General features: G+C 38.7%; 1 protein-coding gene across 2 annotated transcripts in view; it reads left to right on the forward strand.

The window, feature by feature from the left end:
* ARL15 (ADP ribosylation factor like GTPase 15) overlaps positions 1–14865 on the forward strand; it is a 225924-nt gene that overhangs the window by 47463 nt on the left and 163596 nt on the right. The gene's annotated exons all lie outside the window — the stretch shown is intronic.

Below are 14865 nucleotides of genomic sequence, written 5' to 3' on the forward strand. Positions count from 1 at the left end.
GGGGAAAAAAAGGCAAATGAAAAACAAGAATACTTAACTCTGTAGTTAACACTTCATTGTTCAACAGTGAGTAAGTTTTCAGACTCAAGGGAATGAGAATGATAAAAAATATCTGGGTGGTTCTAAGCTAGAGCCTGGAGATCTTGTTGATACACTGAAACAACTACCTAGTTCATAATGTTATGGATAGCTGTCACATGATATTGTCAAATTATTTTCTAGTTAAATGTTCAAACCTGTAAAATGAGGGAATGGTTAGAATGAGGCTTCGTGGGACAGCTGAGGTGCCAGAACCAGTTGGCTGCTGAAAGGGGAGCCTTGCTCCAAGGTTTATGACCCCCCCCTTTCCCCTTGCTTTGGCATGGGGGATAAAGTGGGTGTACGTGGCGGTCGTACTCTCCAGGATCTGTTTAGTTTTCTGCCAGTTTAGCAAACTGGCTTATTTTTTTCACCATTATGGTGGTTTTCTGGTGGTTCAGTGAATTGAATGGTCTCATATGAGGGATCAGATTAGCACCAAGGGCTAGTGGCATGTCAGGGGCAGGAATATGCAACTGGGAAGGGATGCTGGGAAAGGATGCAGAAAGGGGTGGGCCTACCCTTTTGATAGCAGTGAGCTGTTAGTTGTCTTGTGAAACCTTTTGCTGCATCCCTTTGAGTTAATATAGACTGAAAGGTGTGCACTCCATGCATGCCCTTGTTTTGTACCATGAAGGAAAAGATCATCAGCCATGACTTTCACTCTAAATGCTCCATACAGCACCTGTTAGATCATTTGATGAACCAACACAGCACGTTTGTTTGTAGCAGCACTGTCAATCCTGCATTCAGCTTATTTGCAGCATGGTACTCAAGTTTGGATTGGTATTGTTCTCAAGATTTATAGAAGGTAGTGCATGGTGAGGCTAGTTCTCAAGTTTTTGTAGAAAATAGTGAAAGGACAGCTAGTACAAAGGAAGGTGATCAAGGGTGTTCTGTTCATATTTGTCCTGTTCCTAATGGACAATATACTGAAAAAATGTTTATTAATACAAATCCTTCAGTTTCTATGAAAGGGAATAGTGAAGTCTTGACACTTACTCTGAGAGATTATAAAATTAGCTCCAGTGGAGGCCTTAGAGAATTCATTCAGCTGCTGAGTGAAGACTTGACTTACCAACATCAAGTTGCATTTCCAGAAGCTTTATTCCTATGTACCTTCTAGATCTGCTGGGTTGTTCTCACCTGTTGCTTTATCATCTGTTTCTTCTAGCTCCTTTTAGTTGCTGGTTGTCCCAGAAACAGAGGAAAAGTAAAATGTCAAAGGTGGAATACTGTAACTCAGTGAAGTTTTGATGCAGCTAAGTTGATCTAAAGATTTAAGCCCAGAAAACTGATCACTTTTGTTAATATTTTTCTGCTCACGATTCCCGTATTGCTTATGTAAGCTGTAGTGCTAGCGAAAGGGAAGTGTCGGTTTTGCTTCTCTTACAGGTTTGTGATGTTTCAGGTCTTGGTGTTCTTTCATACCTTGTTGGCTGACTCAGTAATCTCTTCTGTATCCATCCTGGCCCTGTGTTTTTCTGATAACCTTTATTTAACTGCTATTATTTAACTTCTATAACTCCTAACAACAGAAGCCTTTCCTTATAAGATTATATTCAGAAGATTCTTTTAAAACTGTGCTGTTACTCTTGTATGAAAGTGGGTCAATCTTCATGAGGCTTCCATGAATGCTCTTGTACTTCTGGCATTTTCCAAGTAAGTCTTGCCTGCCTGTTAAAGGCTTTTTCCTTGTTCATATGAAATTGATGCACTGTTGATATTAGACCTAGAAGCATCTGGTCCAAATCAGGATGTTAACCAAGGCAGCATTCCAGTGCCAACTTTGCATCAGCTGGTTCAGTATAAATTGCGGAGAAATTCTCATAAGCTTTTCTTTCTTTCATTTTGGTTTCACGCTCAAAGGAGGAGCCTTGTCTTGAACTGGGCTGTTGTGTCTAGGAGACCTGTATCATCAGTCATCAAGGCACAAATTTTATAAGGAATAAGTGCCAAATTTTTTTCTTGGATGTCATTTATCATACTTGTGGGCATTACTATTGGGGTTTTTCCAGATCATGAATTAGTCTTGGTCTTTTCAGATTAGTAAGTGACAAATGCCATACTCTAGATGGGAATTGTTTGCTACATGTGGGGACTGAAGAACGTTCTGTGGCATTAATGTGTGCGCTAAATAATCCCTAAATAGTGAAATAAAACTGTGCAAGGTGGGAGCATATGTCTTCTATCTGCAAACTGCTATCTCAAATATGATAACTTGATTTCGGCTTGATGATAAATTGCTTCAGGTAACATATTTAAGCTTTGTTATGGAAAAAGTGTGGTTTATACAATTTTTATGTGCAAGTTATTAAATGTAAACTGAATTTTCAGGGAGAATTTTCCTAGAATACTGTATTGTCCATTTAGCCCCATTTTTTTCATTGTGCTACATGGAGAGGACTGACAATATTTGTGTTGTGGCTTACTGAGAGCATCATGCCAGGTAGATGATGTTTTTGGGTTTTTTGTTTTGTTTTGTTTTTATCCACGTTGGCTCAATTTAACCTCAGATTTACGTCATATTTAAGACTGACTTTTGTTTATGCGTGTTTGGCTCAAGAGAACATCTCCAAGACTCTTAAAGGCCTCCTGTAGTTCAGAATCATTCCAATCTTTTTGAACTAAACTGTTCTGAATTTGACCTGAATAACATTACAAATGACTTTGTGCATTTTTCAGGGTTTTTTTTTTTGATTCCCACACAGTGCTTGGTACCAACTTGATACTAAATAGCATAACAAGCTAGAAAGCTGTTGACATCTTATGTTTTTGTTGCTAGCAGTTACTGTATGCGTAAGATTTATCTCCTGAGAGGAGAAGGGATTGCTTTAGAGAAATACGCTTGCCTTCACTAGCCTGACAATTAGTAATGTGTTCCAATGTGGGTGTGTATATGCACTCTTCTCTGAAATGTTTTCTCAGTTGTGAGGTTTCCCTATAATAAGTTCCTAGCTGGGAAAAGGAAATGTGGTTCAGCAGGAACTCGTCTTATTTCTGAATGACAATTTGATGACTGTCCTTTCAAGCTTACCACACTTAAGGTTAATTTTCACTACTGCATTGAATAAAAGCTGTCTAAACTGCTACCCGGTAACGGTCATCTACAGACACCATTTCAATTCTTGAGTTAGTGCAGACTTTGTAGACCTGTTTGCATGCACACATAGACTATTTTTGGATCTAAATGAAAAATTTATAGTTTATTACTTCTCTTCTCAAATTGGAGTGGATAAAAGCTATTACTGTTTAAGACAAACTGTCTGTTCCCTATGTGTTAGGAGCTGGTTCTGCTTGCTTCACTGACTAAAATACTGCTGGGGTTCTGTGCCTTTTTGGGCACTGCCAGAACAGTTCACTGAACTCCAGTCAGAGTTGGGCATATCTATTAAAATCATAGGGATTGCATACGTGTGACCAGCAGCGTAATTAGCCTGGAGAACCTTTTACTATTTCACATACGAGAGGCGAACAGCACATCTTAACTCTTGGATCTGAAGTTCACTGGAGTGATGCCTGCAAGCAAAGCTGAATTTCTTCGACAGAAATCTGGATGCATTTTCTATGGAATTTGGTGAGATGGAACATGGAAGAAGAACTTAATGTTTATAAAAAACTTTCTGAAGTGGACAGCCAGATGAAGTATGTGGAAGTCAAAATGGTCCATCTTTTGGTAGGCAGTCATTTGCTGTCCTCCAGGCTTACTCCATTTGGCACATGGGAGTGGATGAGCAAAATGCTTCCTCACTTGTGTTCAGCTGCAGGGACAAAGAAACATGCTGTGGCCTCTAAGTGGCAGCAGGAGTAGCAACCATCTCACTTAAACATGTGCAGGTCTCCTGCCTTTCCTTAACCGGCTCCTGCTGCTGGCTTCATGGCTGGAGCAGAGAGGGAAAGGGAAAATGATAAAAGGGTGTTCCTGTTCCCCTTCTGCCTCCTTTCTGCTGTTCTTTCTCTTGCAGAAGTGATTTCTGCTTCTGCATGTTTTGCAGTCCCTGTGACAGGCCAGATAAGCAGGAAGCTTTTTCTGCTGCTCTGTCCCAGAGGAGATCCCATCACCTCCATGGAAAGGTTTGCTTTTCCTTTTGGGCCTGATGTGCACTGGTGTCCTGAAAGAGGTATTTCTCTCTGTGTTGAAAAGATTGGGCTGCTGTGTTATAAATGGGGAATTGTGTTTACTTTGTGCTGTTTGCTCTGCCTGAACTGCCTTAAGCACAATAAGCCAAATTCAGCCTATACCAGTTGTAACTTAGTGAACTCTGTATTGTCCCCATTAGAGTTACTTCTGCTCTGAATGTGAGTTGATCTCCATGTCTGGGATGTTTCAGCATAATACAGGCTTCTGCCAGCACTGCGAGATGTTGAACAGCACATGGTGGCGCTTGTGGAACCAGGCATGGAAATACTCATCTCGAGGACATCCACTGCCTTCTCTCTGTTTTAGTAAAGCCATGGTTGTTGGTTATCCATTATAAATGAATAGATGTAAATTGAGAAGGTATTGTTTTGATTACCTTGTCTTTATTCATAATAAAGTCTACAGATATCCTCTAAACTAAAACACCTTTTTGGGGTGAGGGTCAAAGTATCTAATTATGATCTGCCTATTTCCAGTAGCAGGAAATCCACTACAGCCTGGGCAAGAAGTTCTAGTGTTTAGCTGCCTCTCCTTGAATGAGTGCCTATTGCATTTTTGATCCTCTTTTGTATGTTTTAAGGAAGATTGTCCTTGCTCTTTTTTTTATAAGGCAAATATTACAAGTTCCTCAAGCTCTGAATTACCAGAGAATTTTTTGTAATCTTTCACTCATTCTGATGACTCTTCCCTGACCTCTTTGATTCTATTTTTCTGCATATTTCAACACCCTTCCTTGGGGACATGAGGACAGACAATGGCAGTGCAATGGGAGTTATTCTTGTGTCAACTACAGACATCATAAAACCTTTCTTTTCCAACTTGGTAATTCCCTAATCTCCAAAGCAGACATTAGTCCTTTGAGGCTGTGGCTGATCCTTACAGATGCCCCATGAAAATTTAGCTACTGTGCCCAAAAGCATTTTCAGAGGCATTATTTTCCAGGGCAGAAAATACCATCTTTTTGTTTCTGGATGCGAATGTGCGCACTGTTGGGTTTCTTGTTATACCTACTATTACCTGTGCTTAGAATAGTCAACATGGCTTGTGATGTGCTTTCTGCGACCTCTCCAAGAAACCCAGTGCACATCCAGTCACTTGAAACAGGATTATCTTCTGTAGATTTGTTCAAGGAGTGTCTGTTCCAAATTACATTGCTGTGCTACTAGACACCTAGTAATTATTGGCAAGCTGTCTTTTTCATTGTTTATCAGTATTCTTTCTCTGTTGTTGATGATCTTGGGCTTCTTTGGGATGGGTGCTGTTAAATGTCTGACAGCATGGGCAGGTCCCATGGGATCACACTAGAAATGCATCACTCGATGAAAGCTCCTTGTTTACAGGTATATCCTGGAGCCCATAAATCAAATAAACTTTTAAAACTGTAAAAGTGCTTTGTTGATACTGGATTGTTCTAATGGATTAAGCAAAATGTCCTACAATGCCAAACAGTGTATTCCAGAACACTAAGAATATTACATAAAGACATACTTTTTAAAACCCAGTATAAAAACAGTAAGTCTATTGTCTGTAGACCTGTTGATTGGCATTCATTGTGTAATTTAATTTAATTGTTCATAATCAAATCTCTCATCAGCTATTTCACTACATAAAAACTATTTTTCTTCACAAAATCTACTTCAGGCTGACAGGCCTATAATTATTTAGGGCATCCAATTTGTCTTTTGTAAATATTGACATAGCTTTCTGTTCTTGCGAACTTTTCCAGTTCCAGTTTTTCAAACCTTTCAAACCTTAATAAGCATTACCAGTCCAGCTAGTATCTATGCCATCTCTTTCAGCACGCTTGTATCGAAGTTATCCAGCTTTGCTGATGTAGGTGTCCAATTAATAGCTGTTGTTTAATGTCTTCTTGAGTTACTGTTGGAATGGAAACTATTTCATCATCATCATAAGAATGTTGTTTGCTTTTTCTCAGACAGATACGTGTATTAAACTTCTCCTACTTTTCTTTTTTACTGTCAGCAGTCCTACAGTTTCCATCTCATAATGGATTTTTTTTTTTCCCCACCAGAAAAGGACACTTTAAAAACTGTTTGTTTAACAATTCTAGCTACTTATTTCTCTTTGTGTTCTTTTGCAACTTACGTAATTTTCTTTCAGTATTAATTCCCAGTCAGAAATCATCTTGTGTTGAGGGTACAACTGATACCCTGTTAATGAAGAGAGAATATTTTAATCAGGCTGCCACAGATGAATTAACATATTTTGTGTAAGAAAAATGAAATAGCCTAACTCATTTTCAGTGTGAGCGTCCTGTTGATAATTATTTCTTCACTACAGGTGCCATTTACTTCTCCTGAATCTAAACATACAAGAAGTAGACCTGTGACTTTAGACTTTCATTTTAGAATGAGAAGAGTCTTGCTTTTGGAGGTGCCTGTTTCCTTTTACTGGCTGTAAAGGACTGTAAAGAAGTAATTCTTAGGTTTCTGATTTGTAGGTGACTTAGGGTAGGTGTGAAGCTGATCATCTTTCTTCAGATATAAAAAGGGGGAACTACCAAGAGAAGCATCATCTAGATTTCAGTTCCCAAATTTTGCTTTTCTAAAATCAAGATTTAAAAAGTGGCTCTTTACAGATGGCGTTTGCCTTTTGTCTCTTGTTCACTGGTGACTTCAAGTAAAAAAGGGAATGTAGCTTGTAAGAAAAAGGTAATAATTTGTATATATCACACCTGACATCTGAAAGTTAATTTCTTCGTATTCCCAATGGATTCTTCAGGTTGAATTTGATAGTCTAACAGCTTGCGGATTAAAATCTGTTCCCAGACCTGTCGGAGGGAGAGAATGATTAATGTGGTTGGCACTTTCTGATCAGAACTGTATGAAAATTGAGTCTTTTTAGCTTTCCAGTTCATCTGTATTTCTTTTTGTCTACCAGGTATAGAAAATAGAGAGAAGGCTGTGACTTGCTTTTGTGGGTTCTGCAAGTATATTTGGACATTCTCTGAAGAACTGTTTTAACAAGAAAGAGGGGTGGGGTGACTGCAGAGGTCTTTTGGGAGAGCTTTTTAGATCTTAAAGATATCACTGAAAGAGAAATAGGCAAGAGAAGCTACACAGCAAAAGTAGAATAAGGCTAGAGGGCAAAATCTTCGGGTGATCTTTGGCTCTGTGAAACAATGCAAAATTAAATGTTGATATCTTGGTCATGTTTTGATAACAGAGTTTTTTGTTTAAGAAGTTCCAAGACCACCATACCCATAACATTTCTGCAGATCTCTAGACTGCATCTATGGTTTATGAAAGGTCATTCACATTTTGATAGAATCTGTCTAACAAAAACCTAGAACACCACAAAACAACAGCAAACCAAAACCCTCTGAGTATGTAACTTCACAGTATCGTGATTATAGATTTCACAATTATTCTCACCTTTTAAAAGTTATCTTCAACATCTGCCAACTGTCACCATCAACTCCAAATTACTACATATGGTAACAGGTAACCTTTTATTGCCATGTAATCTGTGAGACATGAATAACTATGTACTGTAATTACATGGCACTTGCCTTATGATTGAAGTGATTACATGGCTGTTTGTACCCTGCCAAACAGTGATAACTTATTTGTTTTTCATAATGGAGTGGTTCAATTTGTCTTCAGTGTATTTACAGATTAAGTTTGAGTAGTTTCATCATTATGATTATGCTGTGTGAGACGTATTCCATTAACAAAATCCATCATCTCTTTTCTTTGAATTATGTACGTCAGTTTCTAGGGGATCCAAATTTGTTGTTAATTGGAAGAGCACTTTTGGAGTGGAATTCTCAAGTATAGCCCTTAAAATTTACCAGTCAGACTTATTTTCTTTCAGTAAGAAAGTCAGTGGCACAAATAAATCCTTGTGCTTCTTTTTTACTAAATTCTTCACTATATCAAGATTGTGATTGAAATGAATTGGGCATGTCAGTAACTTCCTGGCAACTCTTTTAAGCAGCTGAATGAAATATCTTTTTGTTAGCTACTGCATGGTTTATCTGCAAGCTTTATTTTAAATGGAGGTATGATTTGAGTCTATAGCATTTGGTAGAAATAAATTTGCTATGCTAAAATTTGAAAAATTAATGATTGTTATGCTTACAACACTGGGTATGTAATTTGTGTAGCCTTGTAAATGTTTGTCTGTGTGTGAAAATTGATAGCTTCTCAGGATACGAACAGATTTATTTATGTCTATACTCTGAAAAGGACTGAAAAATGGAGAAGGGACTGTGTCTGTGTTCACGGGGGGTACAGCTGCGTTGGTGGGAAAGCAGAAGAGGGCACTGCACAGCTGCCTGGTGACCCTGAGTCCCAGTGCCGCTCCAGGGAGCAGCTGCAGCTGGCTCTGCTCCACGCTGCAATTCTGTGCTTCTTAGGCATTTAATTAAAAAAAACCCACGGCCTTTTGTTTTATATTATGTAGCATTATAGAATTACTAGAGGAGTTTACTGGTGTAGGTGTCTTTCCTGAGACTGGCTTCTCAAAGTTCAGTCTTTGATTCTGCTCTGTCTGGTGCTTAGGAGAGGTGGTCGTTTTAAGCCAGAGGAGACTTTTTGGGAGGTGTGTGAAAGGCGTCTGCTGTGACCGTGAACAGTAGATGGCAGTGCTGTCCTGTTGCAGTGCTTGAAGGGGAGTTACCAGAAATTTTAAATCCTGCGTAACATACCCTTCACTACATGTCTGCTGCTGAAACATTAATACTTAGATTAAATATTGTTCTATCTAGAATTAGGTTAGTTCTCTGAAGGCAGTTATCCATGTAGAAATTTGGAGAGGACAGGAGGTATTTATATATAGGTATTTATTTATAAATAGATACTAAGTCTGTATGTATTCTTCGGTTATCTGTTTTGTATGTGATGCAGACAAAAAAGAGCCTAATGCTAGTACGATGCCATTTAATGCCATTGCAAATATCATAAGTCACTGCGATATGTATGCTCCTAACTTTTTTCCTCAAGGGGAATTACTTGCTTTCTGCAGAAACAACTCTTGGTTCGTGATGCACAGTTCAGCCCTGTAAATCTCCCACTTGCCCATATTGAAACAACTCTACAGTCTGAAAACTTGATGACTCATAATTTATCAGTCTTTTGAGTCTTAAGTGAGGGCCAGTCTCTTGTGGCTTTTCTAGTACCAGAAATCTTTGTGGAGATTTTTTTTTCTGTTTATCTATGAGCAGACTTTGAACGGAAGGACGACTTGATCACTTTTTGTTCTAAAGAGTCATCTGATTGCAAAAATAAGTTTTGTCTGTTCTCCGCCCCCCCCCCCCCCTTTTTTTTGTTGGAATGTTAATCTTCTAGGAAAAAAAGATGTATTTAATGTATATCACTAAAAACCAAAAGTTATTAGAATTGGCCCTTCTGATGACATGTTAGCAGAAAGTTCCTCAGAATATTTCATCTCTGTAACAGTCTGAACTTGTTTCTCTTCTGGAGTTTTTATTAAAAACCGTATACAGAACTTAGATATCTAAATTTTAAGACAATTGTATATTTCCATAGAAGTACTGAATTAGAAGATCGTAAGGACTGTACAGTGTACTTTTTTTTTTTACAGTTGTATTTCAGTGATGCACCACAGTATAGCTGTTGTAACTTCATAACTGTACCGTTGCAAGTATCTATATTTTCAAGTTAGACTGAGACTTTTATTAAATTATTTGTGTTCGGAAGTTAAGTTCCAGTGATTGTTGTGTGTTTGTGTGCAGATTTACAGGATTTGTGCAGGTTCTGTAAAGGAACTAAGGAGTTTATTTTTCTACAGTAATTTTATAAAACATTATATTAGGGATGCAGTATTTTATGACAGGCCATTCTTGTTAACATACTGGTTCTGTTTTTTGGGAATAAGGAAATTACTAACATCAGACTATAAAAGTTTAAAATGCAGTTTTAGTAGTTATTTAACTTGCATTGAACTGCTCATGATGGCAGAAATAAATTTTGCCACTTGTTTTTTAATGTACAAAGGAAAGTATTTAAGGAGCTAGGATTGTGGTCTTGCCCAAATGTTTTCGATATGAAATACCTCCAATGAGTATTTAGATTGCTTTCAGAAGGTTAGAGAAAAAGACTTAAATGATAGAATGTCAATTTTTAAACATGGAGCTTGTATCAAAATGGTTGTTAAAACCTGCCTTTGCTTTCTGTCTTGATACATCTTCTGTATCAGCAAACTGGCTTCATACTATAGTTTTTCCAGAAAGACTAAAGACTGCTTGTTGTCAACTTTTGCATCATAAAAGGAAAACAGAGTTAAATAGGAAATACAGTCTCAATGGTCAAAAGGCTGGGAACAATATAATTGCTGGAAGCTTAGTATTAGCAAATACTTCACAGAAAAAAAAAAAGGTGTTTTTTATGACAAAGCTAAATGCCTTGTGCAGGTTGTTGCATTTGTTACATAATGCATTACATTAAATAAAAATTACAAGATCTCTTGAAGAGCAGTAGTTTAAAAAGCATCCCAGAAACTGTTGGAAGCGAGCTATGCAGAAAAAGACCCCAGTAATCTTTGATTTTTTTTTTTTTTTTGGAGTGGATGAAGCTTTGTCAATTTAAAGTTTGCAGTATAGCTATATAGTATTTTTTGTATCTTTTTAGGTTGTATCATGGGAAGCCATGTTTTGTTTTTTGGAGGCAGAAAAAAAGTTGGCTTTACTTTTAGTTTCTGCATAGCCAGATTTGCTCTTATGTTTGTAATATTTAGAGAAGTTCAATAGGGGGCCCTTGGTGCTTTGATCTAGTGCCATGGTGCAGTTTAATGAGAGAGGGGTTTTCAATATTGTCTGCAATATTGCAAATTGTGCCAGCTCTGTCTTAAATAAGAAAACGCAAGATTTACACCTCAGAAACCTTCTCGTATTTCTGGGCACTCTTTCTGTTTGAAACAGGTAATTACAAAAACCTCCGGATCAATTTTTGTAAAGGGGCACCCTGATGGGTGCCATGACTGAAGTTTGACATGAGCCTTTTCCAATACAATGGGTGGCCTAACATTCCTCGGGAAGGCCAAGCTCATTAAATATTCTCTTCTTTTTTTCCACCCTCTCCCCCTCTTCATGCACTTAGCTTGAGTTGTGCTAAGTCTGAGGTTTCTTCACTGAGGACTTAGGAAAATTGCATAGAGTTCTCAGATTGAATTTTTTATGTGTATGACTTCATGATGGCATTAGCATGTGCTTTGATCCATGTGTGAATGGCATTGGGTCGGCTCTTATTGCCATATCCAGATGGTGTTACAGGGAACAAACAGTTGTGTTTTAGGATTTCTCAATAGACTGTCTAGACTGGTCTTGCAGCAGACAGATACAGCCACCCATCAAATTAGCGTTTGTCAGATTTATGGTAATGGTTCACCAAAGCCTTCCTGTCATTGACATTAAGATTTACGCCTCCAAAGTTATTTTGTCTTCCGCAGAGTGTAAAGTCTGATCGTGTGTATGTGTGTGATTATCTACATGTAGATGTATATTTGCATATATAAATTTTTAACTAAAGAGGAGGAAAGCAACTGAAGAGAAGTAATTGCTATGGTAAGAGGCAGAATTTTTAAAGCATTTTTTTTTAGGAGGCTGATTCCTACAGCTGGATTGATTAGGGAAGCTTTCCCTTGCCCGTCCATCCCCTCCCTTCAAATGATAATACGGATGTTCTGTTCCAGTCAGTGTCTCCCATATGCCCTTTTTAGAAAGAAAAACATGTATGTGGATTACTACAGCTAGATTTTGCACTTTAATGTTACACTGGAGTAATATGAGCTGCTCCCTGTACGCAGTGGGAATAACCTTTTGACAGGCAGTATGTCCATTCTCAGTGGAAATGTTTTTCCAAGTCTGGCCAGGGCTCCTTTGATCATGCCACCTCAAATGTAGGGGTCATAGCTACTATGCAATGTAAGAACCACTGATGGTTGACCAGGGGAGAGATGATTTTGAGGAGAGCATATTTAAAATAAGCCAGATGTCGTGGGGTTTGAGGTATCTTTTTGTTTTTATTTTTTTGGGGCGTCAGTAATTTGTGTTGCAGTGGGAATGCTAAACAGGATTGTTGGGGAAATTTTAAATTAAGCTGGACATGCTGGTACATTTGATGGTGGAAACAAGAGGTGGTGTAAATTTCAAATAGCTGAATTGCTATGGCGAGCTTTGGGCTTGAACATGTCAGAGCATGTTTTGAAAATGTTTTCCTATTATAAGGATATTTCAAGAATAGCAAAGGGAGTAACGGGATGATGAAAAGATCCAGATGTTATAGTAAACCATATATTTGGGGAATGTTACCACTTAATGAAGAAACAATTTTACAAAATACTTGAATTAATTTGCAAGCCTGTCTCTGGTATGTGCTTTGGAAAGTCTCCCCCCTGTTTGCTAGGAAAAATTATTACTGATCACGAATAAGAACAAGAATTGGATTAAATATAAAGCCATTTTATAGCCAGTTTTACCCTCTGCTCTTGCTATTTTTCTTGCTTGAAGGAGTTTTGTGACATTGGAAGAACGTAAATATGTCCAGTAAATATGTAAATAAAAAGAAAATATGTAAATATTAATTGACAAGAATCAGCTCCAGGAAGTCGGAGCTGGTTCTCCAGCAGGCAGTTCACTATTCCCGCAAAATATGTGTGTGCTCCCTGTGCACTGTTTTGGGTACTCACAACCTCTCTGCTACGCAGCAGCAGTATACCACTGAATCTTGGAAAAAGCAGCTAGTTTATTCTTTTCAAATCCATGGTCAGAGATTGTGATGGTGTAATCTTTGTTTATTGGGTAGATTTCTGTGATTTATGTGTTCTGAACATGTTTGACTGTTACACAACTTTCCTCTGTGCAAGTTCTTTAGTGAAAAGAATATGAGATATCAGAGAAACAAATCTTTAACAGCAGATAAGAATTCTTTTCCTTTATGTGGAAAAGGCATAGAGCTGTTGTTTTTTCTTTTTTTTTTCTTTTTTTTCTTTCATAGGGATATTATCTGTGGCAACTGAGACTAACGGTTTGTTGAACTTTGTCTCCATATTGTATCTTTCCATCTCTCAGTGGCAACATCATTTGCTGACTGTCTTTAAGTAGAACAAGAGAAACATTCCTGGTTTTGATTTTTTTCCTATGCTCCAATTTCATCAAAGTAAGTGTATGTTGCACTGAGATATTTTAATTAACCAGTTAATTTTCCATATAAACTTAAAATTAACTAATATTAGTACAGCATTTATACGGTTGAGTAGGCATTTTAACTTCTTTATAGTTTTATTCTGGTTTTAACTGAGTGTTGTGAAACGTAGCTACATACAATAAATACAGGTGGTACTTTTTTTTTTTTTCCAGGAGTCTTAAGTTATACTTGGTTACTTTTTATTCCTTACTCATGATGCATTAGAAAACCTTACCCAGCCTTGGAGACTTTAGACGGGTTATTTTTCTTTGAAGTTTAAGAATTGAGATTTTTCTTTCAGCTTACTTCTGGTTTTATTTTGATATGGTGAAAACTTGGGATGGAATCTTACTTCATGCTCTCTTAACTTGTCTCAATCAACTAAAAGATTTTACATGGACAGTTTAAATTTTCAAGAATCATTACTTCTACAGCAAGACAATAGAGTATTTATATAAGCATTGCTCACTGTAATGAATGTGGCTTACTGATTTGAACACAACTTTGTTGCTTCTTGGAAGTGACTTCATCAGAGATAGGCTAAAAGGTGCACATTGTATTTTTTTGGTGTGTTTTGGTTCCCGCCCCCACCCCAAGAGTCTCACTTTTGGGGCAGCCTAAACTTACAAAAAGTAACAGAGGGACTAATAACAAAATATTGGGCCTGGCCAGGTTCCCAGCAGGATGGTGTGTTGCGCTGCCCGAACTCACACAGGTGCCTGAGGTTGGCGTATTACAAACCGTTGTCAGTTCCGAGAGGCAAAGACCCCTGGTGCCATAGCGAAGGGCAGTCTGCTCCGTGAGCGTGCGGCTGGAGTAGAGAAGGAAAGCTTAGGAGCTGCTGGTTGGCACTGCCGGGTACTGCCATCGTAATGGCTGGAGATGCTCCGTCCCAGTACGTCCTTCTAGAAGGAGGTAGCCCACCGGTGTTACCTAACTCTGGAGATGTGCAAGCAGCGAGACTTAGGACTTTTTGTTGGGCTTTGCGCTTGGGAGAGTCACTGTCATTTTATTTTTCTGAAGGAGATTTTGTTGATGGGTGATTAACTAGGAAAGAAGGTGCTGCCATCTCCCCTTTCCTCTGAAAGTGAGGAGGGAGAAGCGGGAGTGGGGAGGAAACGGACTGTGGCAACTGGTGTGTGAGGCATGGAGGCAGAGGAGTGGAGTAAGTGGTGAAAAGCAGGTGAGCAGCTGAGAAAGTGGCCTGATTTTTAAGAAAAAATTGAGACCAGCCTGTCCCTGCCAGCCCAAAGGCGCTAGTGGTACCTGCAGCTTGCCTGCCCTGACAGCGGAGCCAGGACACTCTGCTGCTGGGCACTGGCTGGGCCACCACTCCCGAGGCCCAGGTCCATCACCCACAGCCCAGCTGCAGTGCCGCCTCAGGTTCCTGCCCCTGCCCCTTGCTGCCTGCGTCCGTTCAGACCTCAAGAAAAATAGGGTGAGGGGGAGAGTGGAGCTGCTTCAGCTGACCTTGCATCA

This window comes from Gymnogyps californianus, chromosome Z (assembly GCF_018139145.2).
Source record: "Gymnogyps californianus isolate 813 chromosome Z, ASM1813914v2, whole genome shotgun sequence".
NCBI classification, from domain to species: domain Eukaryota; kingdom Metazoa; phylum Chordata; class Aves; order Accipitriformes; family Cathartidae; genus Gymnogyps; species Gymnogyps californianus.